The sequence below is a fragment of the Pleurodeles waltl genome, chromosome 1_1, assembly GCF_031143425.1.
Source record: "Pleurodeles waltl isolate 20211129_DDA chromosome 1_1, aPleWal1.hap1.20221129, whole genome shotgun sequence".
In the NCBI taxonomy this organism is placed as follows: domain Eukaryota; kingdom Metazoa; phylum Chordata; class Amphibia; order Caudata; family Salamandridae; genus Pleurodeles; species Pleurodeles waltl.
Window position 1 is genome coordinate 437,458,216 of NC_090436.1, and position 15,564 is coordinate 437,473,779.

The following is a 15,564-nucleotide window of genomic DNA, read 5'->3' on the forward strand; positions in this document are numbered from 1 at the left end:
CTAAAGTATAAAAGGAGACCCAGAAGGCATCTGGGTTACTCAAGATGGCGGAGATATATGTGATAGCAAGGAAGAGGAGAGTCCACGCCCCACAGCAGAGGAGGAGGAGCCAGAAACAGGAGAGGATATACAGAACCAGGCAGACACTTTTCCAACAAACAGAGGAGGAGATATATGATAAATACAGACTCAGCAGTGCAGCAATATTAGAATTAATAGATCTACTCAATCCGCAGCTGCAACGCCAGACTGTGCGCGGCAACGCCATCCCCACACATGAGCAAGTGCTATGCTCACTGCACCTCTTGGCCTCGGGTAGCTATCAGGGGGTCATTGCTGTGGCAGGTGGGGTATTCCAAAGTGCACTCTCATGGTTCTTCAGATGTTTCTTAGATGCCATACTCACACACATGTCCAGATACATATACCTACCCAGGAATGAGACAGAAATCAACAGCACCAAGTTGGAATTCTACAGGATTGCCAACTTCCCTCATGTGATAGGGTGTGTAGACGGGACACATACAAATATGCCCTCCTGCAAATCTGGAATATCTGTTCCGCAACCGGAAGTGTACCCACTCACTGAACATCCAGGTGGTATGTGACACCCATTATGCCATCACTGACATGGTAGCTAAATTTCCAGGGAGTACACATGACTCGTACATTTTCAGGCACAGTGAGATACACCAACACCTAGAACGTGGGGAGTTTGGAGACGGATATCTCTTAGGTATTGATGCAGACACCCTGAAGCCATACACACAGGTCACAGTAGAAACCATCCATGCCCCGCTAACATTGTCCATTTTTGCCAAACAGGTGACAGTGCATATGCGCTACGACCATGGATACTTACCCCGTACCTAACACCCAGCAATGAGAATGAGAGGCGATATAACAGTGCACATAGGAGGACCAGAAATGTCATAGAGAGGACATTTGGACTGTTAAAGGCAAGATTCCGATGCCTCCACAGAAGTGGAGGTGCGCTCCAGATGCCCCAATAACAGCATTCAAGATAGTTGGCGCATGCGCTATACTACACAACATTGCCACCAGATGTGGGCTACATCTCACCCCTGAAACCCAGATTCGGAGGATGACGAGCAAGAGCTACCACATCGCCATCCTGGGGATAGAAGCATTGCAAATCAAGGCAGACAGAGACGGGACCACATTGCAAACCAATACTTTGGAAGGTACGTGGTAACTGTCACCACACACACTAATGTCACACACAAAGAGCCCAGTTGTGAAGTGGAACAAACAAGAACTTTTATTAAGTGAACCTAATAAGTGAAGAACTGAACTTTTGTGAAGGGGCTGTAAATGTCCACCTGCAATGAGGACACATTCACTTCATGTGCCTCATGTGTCCTGCAGTGCATGGGCTCAACACCTCAACACCTCCGCCTGGGACGCCCAGCATGGCTAGTGCTCGGTGTGTCAGCAGACCCCTGACGTGAACTGCCACTCCTCAAAACTTGTGTGTCCATGGCAGATGCGCTGCTGACGGTGGACCCCTCCTCAATATCCTGAGGTGTCTCTGCCGTGCCCCTAGCCACCTGTCTAGCCTCCAGCATGTCCACAGCGTGGCTGATGCGACCCAATCCCCAAGCCACATCCCCTGCAAAGTGGCCCAAGTCCACCTGCAAACTAACTGTACGGTGGCCCAAGTCCACCTGCAAACTAACTGTAAGGCGTGACAGCCCTGTTGTGTTGACAGCGAGGCAGACGATGGATGCAGCCATGCGGTCCAGTCTGTGTACCAGTTGCCGCTCACGGTGCCTTGCACTCTGTCTCTCAGACACTAGTTCTGTGACCAGTTGACATATGGAGAGTGCAAGGTCACCAACATTATCGTTAAGACGTGTGAACTGTGTGTTCACCTGTGCCAGCCCAGTGGTGAAATTATGCTATATCCGTCGCATTGCCCCAGATATGACTCTCATCTGCCTTGTTTGCAGGCGCTGACCAGATATGAGTGCTGCCTCCGCTGCTGACATAGATGGGTCACCTACATCCTCCTGGAACACTGCTGGGACATGGAGTCTGCATCTGTGACGCGGTGGTGCTTCAGGGTCCTGCTGTCTGACACTGTGGCTGGGACCAGGTGCTGTGTCTACTTCCACTATGTCCATTGGTTCAGCCGCAGGAAACTGTGGTGGTGTGGTGCTGGGCCCTGTAGTGTCTGCTTCGGACTCCTGTGCTGCCTGTTGGCTGCTCTCTGCACCCTGGACAGACTGGCTGGTGGGGGCGTCTTGTGGGAGACCTGTGGGACATAGGGAACACACTGTCAGTATGTAACATCTGTTGTATGCCTTCTAATAAACTGTTGCCTATCAGCTGACTACTGAACTACATTGCCCATAATGCACCATTCTGGTGGTTGCAAGTCTGGAATGGAGCTAGTTTGGTTGTGCATGCTGCTGTGTACTGGGTGGGTGGGGGTATGGCAGTTATGGGTGTACATGCATGTTTCATGGTACTCACTTGTTGATGTCCCTGGTGCTGATGTGTCCAGTACTCCCATTCCTGCCACTGCCTCAGGCTCAAGGGTCTGTTCCACCAGTTCCTCCATGGGTGTGGGTGGTGGGACGGTGGATGGGCCTCCTCCTGTGCCCCTCATCTCCCTGAGGCGCTCTGCCACCCTCTCCTTGGTCCTGGAGCGCAGGTCATACCATCTCTTTTTTATCTCCTCTATACTCCTGTGGCTCACCCCTATGGCGTTGACACTCTCCTGGATGTCATCCCAGATCCTCCTTTTTTCTGTGTCTGGAACACTCAGGGCAGCCCTTCCGAAAAGCTGGTCATGGTGCTGGCAGCATTCTTCTGTCAGCACCTCAAGTTCCTTTTCAGAAAACTTCAGTTTTCTCTTCCTGCCTGCACTGCCAGAGTCTTCCATTCTTGCTGCTGTTCCTCCAGGTGGTTGCTCAGCAGTTAGAAAAGGGTGTGGTCCTCCCTCCTCCCAGGTGTATTTGTTAACTTCCTGGCTGTGATGTCATCAGCAGGGGCCAGGAAGTATTTTTCAAACTGTTTTGCTGCACCTGCATGCAATTTGCGGCACATTCGCAATTTGCGACACCCACTCGCAATTTGCGAGTCAGTTTTTAGCGAGGTTGCAAAAAGCGACCTCGCAAACAGCGGACTCGCAATCTGCGGTGCGACTTCATTTGCGAGTCGCAAAATGAAGTTGCTTTTTCTTGTTGGATACCATTTTGCGAGTCGGAAATTGCGAGTCGCAATGACTCGCACTTTCCGACTCGCAAATTTTTAGCTACCTACATCTGGCCCAAAGTTACTTATTATCCTGGAGTTACTTATTATCCTGTGTACTTTAAAAATACAATGAACAAAAGTTATTTTCCCTAAACTCTATTGAGGTATCATTTTAAAAATCGAACTAGGAAGGCACTATCAATGTATGCTTTTTGTTTGAATTTAGTCATATATTTTTTATTCTCTATTAATACCTCCTGAGCATAGCATCAGCAGGTGTTGGCTTATGTTGTTGTAGTGCTGGACTCAGAGCTGGTATTCTTCAGAGCCTTGCATCAGCATGTTTGGGCTGATTCAGGTCCCAGGCCTCGATATTGCATGTTTATGTAACGACCTGCAGCCAGACACCTGGCTCTTCCCACCCTCTATGCATATGCAGTGCCTTGAAGTGTCCTGGTCCTGATTAAGATGCTATAGCAACCAGTGGCAGGACTGAGATACTAAAGTGAGACAAGATGGGATTGAAAATACAGACATATGTGATTCAAACCTGGTTCTGAAACAATTTTCAGAGCAGGGTCCTGACCTGAGGCATCACCGAACTAATGTCTTTGAGGCTGATTAACAAACTTCCCTTTGTAATATGTTGAAAAGTACTACAGTAGTTCTACTCACACACTACAAAATGCCGTTGACAATTCTACGTATGGAGACCTCCACCTCTCCTATCTTTTCAATGTGGAGATCTCTGCCCCAGTTGCGGAGGTCTCTGCATACTTATGTATATGTATTAGTAGTAAATGTGGAAGAAAGCAGGGGTAGTGGCTGGATGATGGGGAATCCCAACTGCTATATGGCGGGATTAGGCTATGGTAAGGGGGAGTTTAGGAAGCTGCAAGCAATTACCAATGCCCACAAACAAAAGACTAAACCAGCTGCTATTCGCAAACAACACTTCTAAAGTTACTATTACCAAACAAGACCCAAAACAGCTGTAAATGTACTCCAGCTCAGCCTTTGAGTAAGTCCAGCACCAGACATGGACACTCCCAGGTACAGTAACTCACTCCCATAGAATATATTGGGGTCAGGGACTTAAATTAACACCCAAAATGATATAATGCAAAAAAATCAAGTTATTTTGAATTTTAAATTACACACATAAAAAGGTGTGCATGTGTGTGTGTGCACATGTGTTTGTGTGTGTAACGAGGTAGAGACAGATTAAAAGTTATATCAAAATGTAAATTATTTTTAATTAAATAATTTAGAATTGCATTTTTATTTTAAAATAATCAACTAAAACTTTTGAACTTTTATTACAAAGTATTTAAAGTTAAAATTAATTAAACAAATAGGTTTTATACAAACTACAAAATATTAATTTAATATAAAAATAATAGTGACCGTAATTAAGATTATTGTTAAACATAATAACCTCAAATTAAATTGGTATATATATTTTAATTATTTAATAAATGTTTCATGAGTTAATGAGTTGTAACTTTTTATGGTTTTAGTTCTACATTAACAATAAATAAAGTCCATTTTCATTTTTATTTTACATTAAAATATTTTAAATGTTTTTTATAGGTAGTAAACTTGGCAGTAGGCATTTTCTTGTCCCAACCATTTGGTGTCTGCTGCTTGTATCCCGGAGAACCCACCCAGCATCAGAACCTATGACTGACCCAGCCCCCCAGAACCCACCCAAACCACAGCTGGTCCACTCTCACACTGAAGAAATTGAAAGCATCAATAACATCCCTCCCTTTGGAGACGCTGAACTGCTCTATCAACACAGCCACCTTACCTGAAGGCTGGAAACACACTGTGGTACACCCCCTCCTGAAGAAACCTTCGGCCAACCCATTAGAGCTAAAGAATTTCCGGCCCATCTTGCTGTTACCCTACCCGGACAAAGTACTGGTAAAGGCTATCAACTCACAGCTGCAGCAATTCATCGAAGACAACAACTCACTGGACACTTCCAGTCTGACTGTGGCAGCAACCACAGCACAGAGACAGCTCTTCTTGCAGCCACCGATGACATCTGCCCACTCCTTGACCGCAGCCACACCGCAGCACTCATACTCCTCGACCTCTCAGCAGCCTTCGACATGGTCTCCCACAGCACCTTAGGCACCAGACTCCACAACGCAGGAATCTACGGAAAAGCCTTGCAATTGATCCACTCCTCCCTCTCCGGAAGAACACAGAGAGTCAGGCTCCCACCCTACACATCCAATCCAACAGAAGTCAGCTGCTGAGTTCCTCAGGGATCCTCCAGGAGCCCAACTCTCTTCAACATCTACATGGCCCCACTTGCAGCCATCGTCAGAGACCACGGAATGAACATCATGTCATACGCCGATGGCACACAACTCATCATATCCCTCACTGAAGTCCAGGACGAGACCAAGAGGAACTTCCACACAGGAGTGGAAGCCGTCGCCGCCTGGATGAGAGAGAGCTGCCTCAAGCTCAACTCAGAGCTCATCATCTTAGGAAACTCCACTTCAGCCTGGGACGACTCCTGGTGGGCTACATCGCTCAGCGCCCCGCCTTCTCTGACTGACCACATCTGCAACCTAGAAATCATCCTCAATTCCTCCCTATCAATGAAGCGTCAGGTTATCATGGTCACATCCTCCTGCTGGCACACCCTCTGCCAACTCCGAAAAATCTTCAAATGGATCCCAGTTGACTGCCCCAAAACAGTCACCCACGCCTTAGTCACAAGCAAGCTCGACTACGGCAACGCACTCTATGCTGGCATCACAACAAAAAACATAAGGAAACTGCATCTTATCCAAAACGCCACCGCCAGACTCGTCTTGAACCTACCCAGCCAGGAAGATATCTCCCAGCATCTGAGGACCCTCCATTGGCTACTGTTGGAGTAACGCATCATCTTCAAACTACTCACCCACACCTACAAGACCATTCACAACATCGGACCAGCCTATCTGAACCATTGCATCTCCTTCCATAATCCCACCAGAACCCCCGCTCTGCCCAGCAGTCACTAGCCACCATCCCACACGTATGGAAAACCACCACAGGAGGAAGGTCTTTCACCTACTTCACAGCTAAGAGCTGCGACAACCTGCCCATGCACCTTAGACAAAGCCCATCACTCACCATCTTCAGGAAGAACCTCAAGACTTGGCTCTTCGGATGAGGCCCAGTCCCTCCCCCAACGCCTTGAGAACCTCACTGGTGAGTAGTTGCACTTTAGAAAAACTGATTGATTGATTGATTGAATCCTGGGTCGCATGACTAGGTATCGCATGACTAGGTATAGCAGGCAGTTGGTCTTTAGATATTGCTCCCAGATAGTGAAACAAAGAGCAAAAAGTGTTGTCAGGATGGGCCGATTCTGACTTGTTGAGGGGGAGGAGCTGTCACATACCACAATTGCACATCACAAAGTCAATGTCTGACCACACTCACGAAAGGGTTGACAGTAGTCCATTGTGACCGCAGACAATCTGGAGCCAGAACAAGGAGGCAGGAACTTCCAAACATCCTCGGGGTGGTCATCTCCAGAACCTTCTCCTACTTCAAAGTAGGCACCAACTATAAATACTGGACAATTGTACCCAGCCCTTTAGTACACATCTAGACCTGTGGAAGACTCAGAAGGACTGCTGTGCTGCTCTGCCAGAAGGACTGCTATTCTGCTGCCTTGCTGCCTGAGTGAAGGAGTCGTCCTGCATATTCAACCCAGGAGCACCAGAGTGACTCCAACGGCTAGCTAGCTGGCCTCTGACCAGAGCCTTAGGGACAGAAGGTTCCAACCACCTTTAACCAAGCACTTGGACTGTGAGACCTACTCTCCCAAGTGATGCCAACCCAGTCTTGGACCCTTGAAAGTGGGCCTTAAGGTGCTCTGCCATCCCAGCTTTGGTCCCAGGAAAACTGACAGAGTGATGCATCACATCACAAAACTCCACATCGGAACTGCTGTGCAAATCATCTCCGACAGAGGACTTGGCATCGCAGTCTGCAGCCTCCATGGAACCTCCACTGCATGACACATCCTTGACATAGGCCTTCGCATCGCAAGGCCCTCATCGATGGCATCCTCAATGATGAAGCAGGACTCTGCATCACAAGCCTTGCAACTTCTTTGGAACCAGGCAGTACGTGACACATCTTCATCGTAGAACTTTGCACCGCAAGCCCCTCATCAACAGCAACACATGACCTCGCATCGCAACCTCACAGCTTCCAGGAACTGCCACTGCACAATGCATCGATTCACGATGCATCTCTATACCAGGACCTTACATCACCTCTGCTGTGCACCACATCCTCGATGCAGGATCTTGCAATGCTCCGCAACCAGTATTTAAGGTTGTTTTGTTCAGTGGGTGTAAATGGGTCCCTGTATCCAGCCTGCATTCCATTGCAATCAGCCTGAATTTGTGACTTTGTCCGGGTCTGACACGACCAGATAACTATAATTGGTGCTTTGTGCTTCTAGGCACTATTTACACCTAAATCTTTAAAACTACATATCTCTGGTTCAACTGGTTGGATTTTTATTGTTTTGGCGTCAAATAATTTATTAAATGTTACTTTTCTAAACTGCTGTGGGATTTTTCTTGTGTTGTGTTTTCACTTTATTACTGTTTGAAGTGCTGCATAAATACTTTACACATTGCCTCTAAATTATGCCTGACTGATTTGTGATAAGCTACCAGAGGATTAAGCAGAGGTTAATTTGGAGTTTGCATGTGTTTCAACCTGACAGAGATTGTGGTTCCTGCTTAGGTAGGGTTTCACCCCCCTCAACCAGTAACCCAGTTACCAACAGTTACTCTTGTCAAATGTTGGCGAGTTAGCAGGTCTGCATGTGGTACACCATACAAGGGGTGAACATAATGTGAACATGGTTCAATGTATTTTTTTTACTTCATACTAACATTTGACAGCTCAATTCCTCATGAGCAAGATTGTTAACAAGGGTGCAGGAGTGTTCAGCGACCAGACAATGAGTTAAAAACCCAATGCAGTACCGGTAAATGCACTTAAACATGCATGTACAAAGAGTGCAATGTATGGTAAAATAAACACTGTACCTTTGAGATGAATTCTGAGAGGGAAGTAGAGATCAGCATTTATGAACTGCCCACATCTACTGTTGTCTGTCACTGGCCCCACAGCAAGAAAAAGAGCTCTCCAAAAAGGTGACAGTGGGTTGACTTTTGTTCTACAGTTCGCAAATGTGTACTGTGGTGGGGACTCAACATTTCTTGAAATGAGATAAAGTGGAACAATTCTAGGTGTTAATCTATCATGAAAGCTGATTAATGATTTAGGAGTTTACACCGCAGTCACTAAGGTGGAGAGAAAAGCTCAATCCTACAATCGGTTCTACGTCAACTCATTTCTCTGAACATGTAGACTCTCGTCTGGGTAAGCTTTCAAAATAGCAGCTGCCCCGTAACAGTGGGGCAGCAGAAGTGCAAGTCTTGGGTTGACACTGTACCGAGGATCGCAGTTAAGAGGACAAGCACAATCTGGCAGAGGCAGAAAAGTTTTAACTATCTACTGACCAGCTGTGATAAATATTTACAGAGATTGTGTTCAATGCCTTGGTTTTAAAAGAGCTCATTTTGTAAATATTTTTCAGATTATTTCCTCTGAACTGTAGTCTTCAGCCAGAGACAGAAAGACTGGAATAGCATTTTAGCATGAGTAGCTGTCAAAGTCTCCTCCACTAGGTCTCCTCTGATCCCAGCTGTCCCTGGGCCAGTCTATTCTTCTCAAATCAGATGTGCCATGTAGCAAGGATGTGTGTGCTCTCTAAAGTATAGGATTTGTACTGGAATGGGACTCCAGTAAAATAAACTAGCCTTACAACTTTTCTCACTTTATAAGTGTGCGGGACAATGCCGCGCATGTGCAAAGTTGGAAAAACAAAGAGAATAAAAAATATCCTTGTTACACCTGCCTCAAGGAGGCATAAGGTTTTGGCATAAAACACTGTCTACCAATGTTAGTAGATAGGGATTTGCATCCCAATTCATGGGCAGTTGCATGGGAATGCCCATGTACCACACATGAAATGCACACTTAATACAACGCAGAGCAGAGTATCCCATAGCACACCTTTGCATTACTTTGGGATACTTTCCAGTGCAAGTCTAGTAAATTCCACTAAAAAACCTTGCCTGGGGTTTGCATCACAAAAGTGACGCAAACCCAGAGCAAGACGTTTTGCTTAGGTTGCAGGGACATGAACAAAGAATGCACTGTTCATACTGTGTGCATGGGTTAGTGTGAGCATGCAGTATCTGTTGTGCTTAACTGAATGGGGCATACAATCAATTTTGGGACTCCAAAATGGAGGGAGCCTGCCATGGTCAGGCTAATTGGCCCACTTCAAGCTTCATTCTTCCATTCACACTTTTTGTATGAACTTATGGGAAAGGCCTCTCTCTCTTATGTGACTTTCTCTCATATTTTCCTGGCAGGGCACACCCAGGGCCATCCCTTCTTCCTGACAGACTTTGGCCTAACAAGTCTGCTGCTAATTAACAAAATGCCAAATAAGCATGGCACTATCTTCAGAGATGGTATTTATTTGCAAAGCTAGGATAATATTGTGTTGAAAAGCAGGACAGTGTACTAGTATTTTCATTGCCCAGTATCAGGACAGAAACAGATGTATGGGTAAAAAATGAGCTTAAAAGCCAGGTTCCCTGATTGCTTGCTACCTTCGCATGTGGGGACCACCTGGACAAGACTCCTGCAAGCAGATCTATAAATTGCATGAGCAAGGAGGAAATGATTACAGGAGAAAGATGATTGCTGCACTGCATCTCCAACTTTGCAAGGTACTTGGATTCAAACATTGCAGGAGATGTTTTGTCTGTATTCTGAGGCAAAAGGCCAACTCGATGTAAGAGGGGTGAAAGAAGTGAGCCTTTTCAGAAAGTCACTGCCTAGAAAACAACATCACCAGGGCTGACAGGCCTTTTATTCCACCGGGCATTTCACCCGTGAGGTGGTGCCCATGGAGGCTAATTTTGAAGGCCCGGGGTTGCTGCTGGACCCTGTGTCAATTTCCCCAGCTTCCCACAGTTAATTGTAGAGGGCACAGAAAGCTTTGCAAGAGAAAGAAAGAAAGGGAGGTGGAAGGAAAAAAGTGAAGAGAGGATCAAGAGTGAGGAGAGAAAGAGAAAATGGACTAATAGATGAAAAGAGAGAGTTGGTGAGAGTAGATGAAAGGAGAGGGGCTGGTTTGAGCATTTTTGTAAGGGCTACTTTGGGCCCCCAGTCCATCCCTGTATATCAAAGCTGTGCATGAAGGAAAAAGAGCACTGACCATCTTAAGTGGCCTCTAAAACAAGCTGCTTTGCTAAGTGGACTGCTCCAAACTGCATGGGAACCAATCGCTTGTGGAGAAATATTCAATCCAAGTACCTGCTTGACTACAAATTAAGTTCAGTCTTACCACCCATAACACAGGCGCTAGGAGTACTGTGGACGGAAGAAAAAATAAACTGTGACTCACAGTTTTGCAGTTATGTCTCTGTGAAGCGGGGCAGCCCAGCCAACACAATATATGCTTCTTCACTGCACCACTCTTGGAGATGAAGGGAAAACCTACTGTGTTCACCATGACCCAAGGGGGGAGAAGAATTAGCTACCCATTGTAGAAGAGCCCTTGGCCCTCTGTAGGGTATCCCTGTGCTGAGAGGTCCCTTGGGTCTTCAAGAGCATTGCACTGTTACTGTCGCATTTCCAAGCACTGGAGAAGGGGAATGGGCAGGGCGGATGAGGTCGCTGTCTAAGTGTTCAGCAAGGAGAGCTGCAAAATTGTCAACTCTGAGCGGCTTGGCTAGGAGATAGCACAAGCCAGTCACTAAGGGTGTTTTTACACATGAAAAAATACTGCTTTGCCCCATAGGTCCATGAGGCAAAAAGAAAAATGTAGTTAGCAGTACTGGAGTTGCCTAGGTATGGTAGAATCCTCCGATCCACTGGGGGCGGCCACCAGGAGGGCATCAGCATGGATCAGATACCCACAATACAAGGAGGAAGTGCTACACATGGATGCACTTATTTAGCATTGGTCGGATGGCCCCTCTGTCAGCCTGATCTAGTCTTCATAACAGTTCATGATTTGATAAAGCTAATATGTACATATATAAAACAGAAATTCACTGGATAAAAACAAAGGTTGCAGAGACATTATAGTTAGGTTGATGTTTTACCAATAGAAAACGACAGAAATTCAGCAGTTATAGTTATACCTATGTTAAGAATCTATACCTTGTTACCCAAAATTACTTTCCAGCACAAATTATAGTTTATTCATATAAGTATAACTATAACTATACTCGCTGAATTTCTGTTGTTTTGCATGGGTAAAACGTCAACCTAACTATAACGTCCCTGTATCCCTTTCAGTGAATTTCTATGGCTTTTGAAATGCACACATTAATACTTCTGTCACGTTACAGCCAGCCAATTATGGCCTTGCTTTTCCCCTGGATTCAAAGAGGATCCTGAGAGGATTCAAGGAGGATTTGAAAATCTGTGGATTGACGGAAAACAAATGAGCACATTTATGTCCATGTGGGGTAGGGACCCCTCCTTGGGTCTTATGGGGTCAGGATACCTCTATCCTGACGCCTTACATTTCTTTTACACTGTTTTTTTTCCCACCCCAGGCAATATGAGGAACAAAATGGCAGACATTACTTTTCTGTCAGGTTGTGGCCAGCCAATCAGGGCCTTGCTTTTCCTTTGAATCTGCGGAGGATCCGAGGAGGATCTGCGTCCCTCTATATACAAATTTGGTTTTCATTTAGCAACTAGAAAACTACTGAATGGATTTACACAAAATCACAAAAAGGGTGCTTTCTGGACCAAGAGCTAGCTTTCTGCCAAATTTGATGTAAATCCAGCCAGCGGTTCGAACTGTAGTCATGTTCAAAATCCCTATGAAAATTAACATGGGGAAAACGTGTTTTGGGATCCCTCTCCCCTTTTTCTCAGCCCCTGCTTGACAGATCACCCCAAAGCTTTCCAGGAAATGTTGTGAAGCTTCATCAAATGGAGCCACAGATACAGGCAAGTCAAAAAACGCTTAGTCAATGGAAAATAGGTCCTCGCAATAACTACCTACTGGCGACTGCCAGTAGATAATTACAAGTGTTGCAAACAATGGACTATGAATCCTTGATACAGGAGACTTTTGCTTACTCATTCTTCTAGACTTCCCAGGAGCATCTGATACAGTAAAACACGCTACTCTCTTCAAAATAGTGAAAGATACTAAGGATCTATCTGGTACAGTCCTTAAAAGGTTCTAATCCTATTTATAGAACCACCATCAACTAATAAAAACCTGCAACACGCTATTTAAAATCTCTTCTATGAAACAAAGAATGCTTGGCGTTTTCTCTTATCCCCTACCCTCTCAAGCTTTACGCTTTTTAGGCTCCATTCTAAGGCACACCAAAGTCTAATATCCTTTTGTTAAGCTCTGACACGGTAGTTTAGTGTAAAGAGCTTTATTCAAAAACCACCAACCCAACAGCAGCGTCAGCTCCCATTTCCTCAACCGTCCAGTATCTCTCCACTCCGCAGACCGTCCTCGAGACCCCTCAGTTAGAATCTCAATGACAGAGATTCCAGACTGTACCCAACATTCTTAAGCAGCCACAACACATCCCCCTTATTACACTAGAGATGGAATACATAAAAGGAACAACAACAAAAAAGGAAAAAAAAAGAAAATATAACATATGTGTGTGTGGATAAAACAAATAAGCAACAATATGACAATGTAATGGCCGGAATAACAGGATAATACAGAATATTAAAATTGCACAGAAGTATGCAGGAAAAACATCAGAATTCAAGAAACATAGTCCTTCCACCACACTGGTTTAGAACGGAGTCTGACAGGAGTTGTCTTGCAGGGTGTTACCTTGGACTCTGTCCTTGCGGTGTGGTTCGCTCCTCGGTCAGTCAGATTATCGGAATCAATCCTGGGACAGTTCCATTTTGCAATTCTGGACATACTCCACACTTCACCATTATCCAGCACAACCACATTTTCCCTCACCTCCTTAATACGGAAAGGGCCTTTGAAACTTGACCTCCCTTTAGTTTTGTAATTAGGGTCTTTCAACCATACCAAGTCATCAACCTTCCATGCAACATCGGACACACAAGATTTGAAATCATACCGCAATTTGTACTTTTGTTGATGAACGCTCCTACGCATGGACGCTTTACCAAGTTTCTCCTGGTCAAGTTTCTCTGAAATACATGATCCCAACTTATCTCTGAACCATGCTGGGAACATCTTGTTACAACCCAACCTTCCCCTCATGTACTCAAAAGGGGCGATTCCCGTAACGCTATTGGGAGTATTACGATATGCCCACCATTGGTCTCTCAGGAGACTCCCAAGAGAAACTCGCGTCTCAACTGCTTCCTGGACACAGTACTTCACCATTCTATTCATACGTTCTGCAAGATCATTGGCCTGGGGTAAGTACAAGGCAGTTCTCAAATGCACAATAGCTAAAGAGTCCAAGAAGGACTTCATCTCCACGGATGTCAACTGTACCCCGTTATCTGTAACCAAATGGCTGGGTACACCCTCTCGTGAGAACTCCTCCATTAAAAACTCAATCACCGTCCTGGTATCTAGGGAGTTAACACACTTGGTCACTACCCATCTTGAAGTATAGTCCACCATGAGAATGACATACCGTTCACTAGCAGGGAGAAGATGGAAAGGGCCCATGAAATCTAGACCTAGCTTCACCCAGGGCCTTTCTGGCACAGCAACTGGGGAAAGTGGGGGTTTCGATACCACTTTACTCTTGTCACTTCGTGCACATGTCACACAATCTTTAACGGTCGCTTCGACCTCACGATCCAACCCTGGCCACCAATATATCAATCTCAACCTTGATTTGGTGAGATTCCTGCCCAAATGACCCTCATGAGCCAAATTGATGATCTTATTTCTTAAACCAGTGGGAGGTATGCATTTAGTACCCCTTAATACCTCACGACCACTTAAAGACAGTTCATCCCTAATGTTCCAGTAACTCTTCAAAGGTTCAGGAATGTCCTTGTAATCCGGCCACCCTCTTACAATGTAACCAGCAAGATCATGTCTAATGGAATCTTGATCCACAGCAGTCTTCCACTCATCTTCACTTATAGCCAACTCATTCACCCAACTAATGACACCCTCATCCTCGCTTTCGTCATGACTATCAATCGAACTCCTAGACAAGAAATCAGCTACCGTATTCTTCGGCCCGGGCACATACTCAACAGAAAAATTATACTCCATTAACCCTTCAACCCACCTCTTTATTCTAGGTGTCAATCCCTCACTTTTCTTTGAAGAAAAAATTTGTACGAGGGGTCTGTGATCAGTTCTCACAACAAAGGGTAAACCCCACAGATAGAATCTGAAATGCTTGACTGCCCATGAGCACGCAAGAGCCTCCCTCTCAATAACGGAATACTGTTGCTCTGACCCCTTCAGGGAACGGGAAGCAAAGGCAATGACCTTCTCCTCTTGATTTTCTCTTTGGATCAACACTGCCCCCAATCCAGTTACACTAGCATCAGTGTACAAGAAGGTTTTAGCGTGTGTGTCGAAATGGCCTAATGTGGGCATTTTCCCAATACAGTCTTTCACAAAAGTGAAAGCAGCTGCACAGTCTCTAGACCATGCAAATGTGTTTCCCTTTTTCAACAGGGATCTCAAAGGTTGTGTCACGCTCGCAAAGTTGGCAACAAATTTAGAATAATACTCTGCCAGCCCTAAAAAGGATCTCACACCCTCCTTGTCTTTGGGTTCAGGGGCGCTGACAATAGAATCAACCAACTCAAGCTTGGGTTTAATCCCTTCACTGGAAATAGTATGACCAAGGTAGGTCACAGAAGAAACTCTAAACTTGCATTTTTCCTTCTTAACCGTGAGGCCAGAACCAACCAGTCTACACAATACTTCTCTAAGGATTTCATCATGTTCCTCTAACGTTTTGCCATGAACCAAAATGTCGTCTTGAAAGATTAGGACACCCAAAACCCCCTCCAGAACTTTCCTCATAATACGTTGAAAACAGGCAGCAGCGGAGGCTAGCCCGAAAGGCATTCTACGAAATTGATAAGCTCCTAGCGGAGTTACAAATGACGTGAGGTGTCTAGAGTCTGGGTGTAAAACAACCTGGTGATATGCTGACGACAAATCTAGTACACTAAATACTTTTGAACCACCAAGCCCTGACAATTCCTCAGAAATATTGGGCAGGGGTTGGCGATCAACCCAAATAT

At 45.4% G+C, this 15,564-nt stretch overlaps 1 protein-coding gene across 1 annotated transcript in view; it reads right to left on the minus strand.

The window, feature by feature from the left end:
* Positions 1-15,564, minus strand: part of LOC138284967 (baculoviral IAP repeat-containing protein 1-like) — a 423,184-nt gene that overhangs the window by 371,949 nt on the left and 35,671 nt on the right. The window lies entirely within an intron of this gene.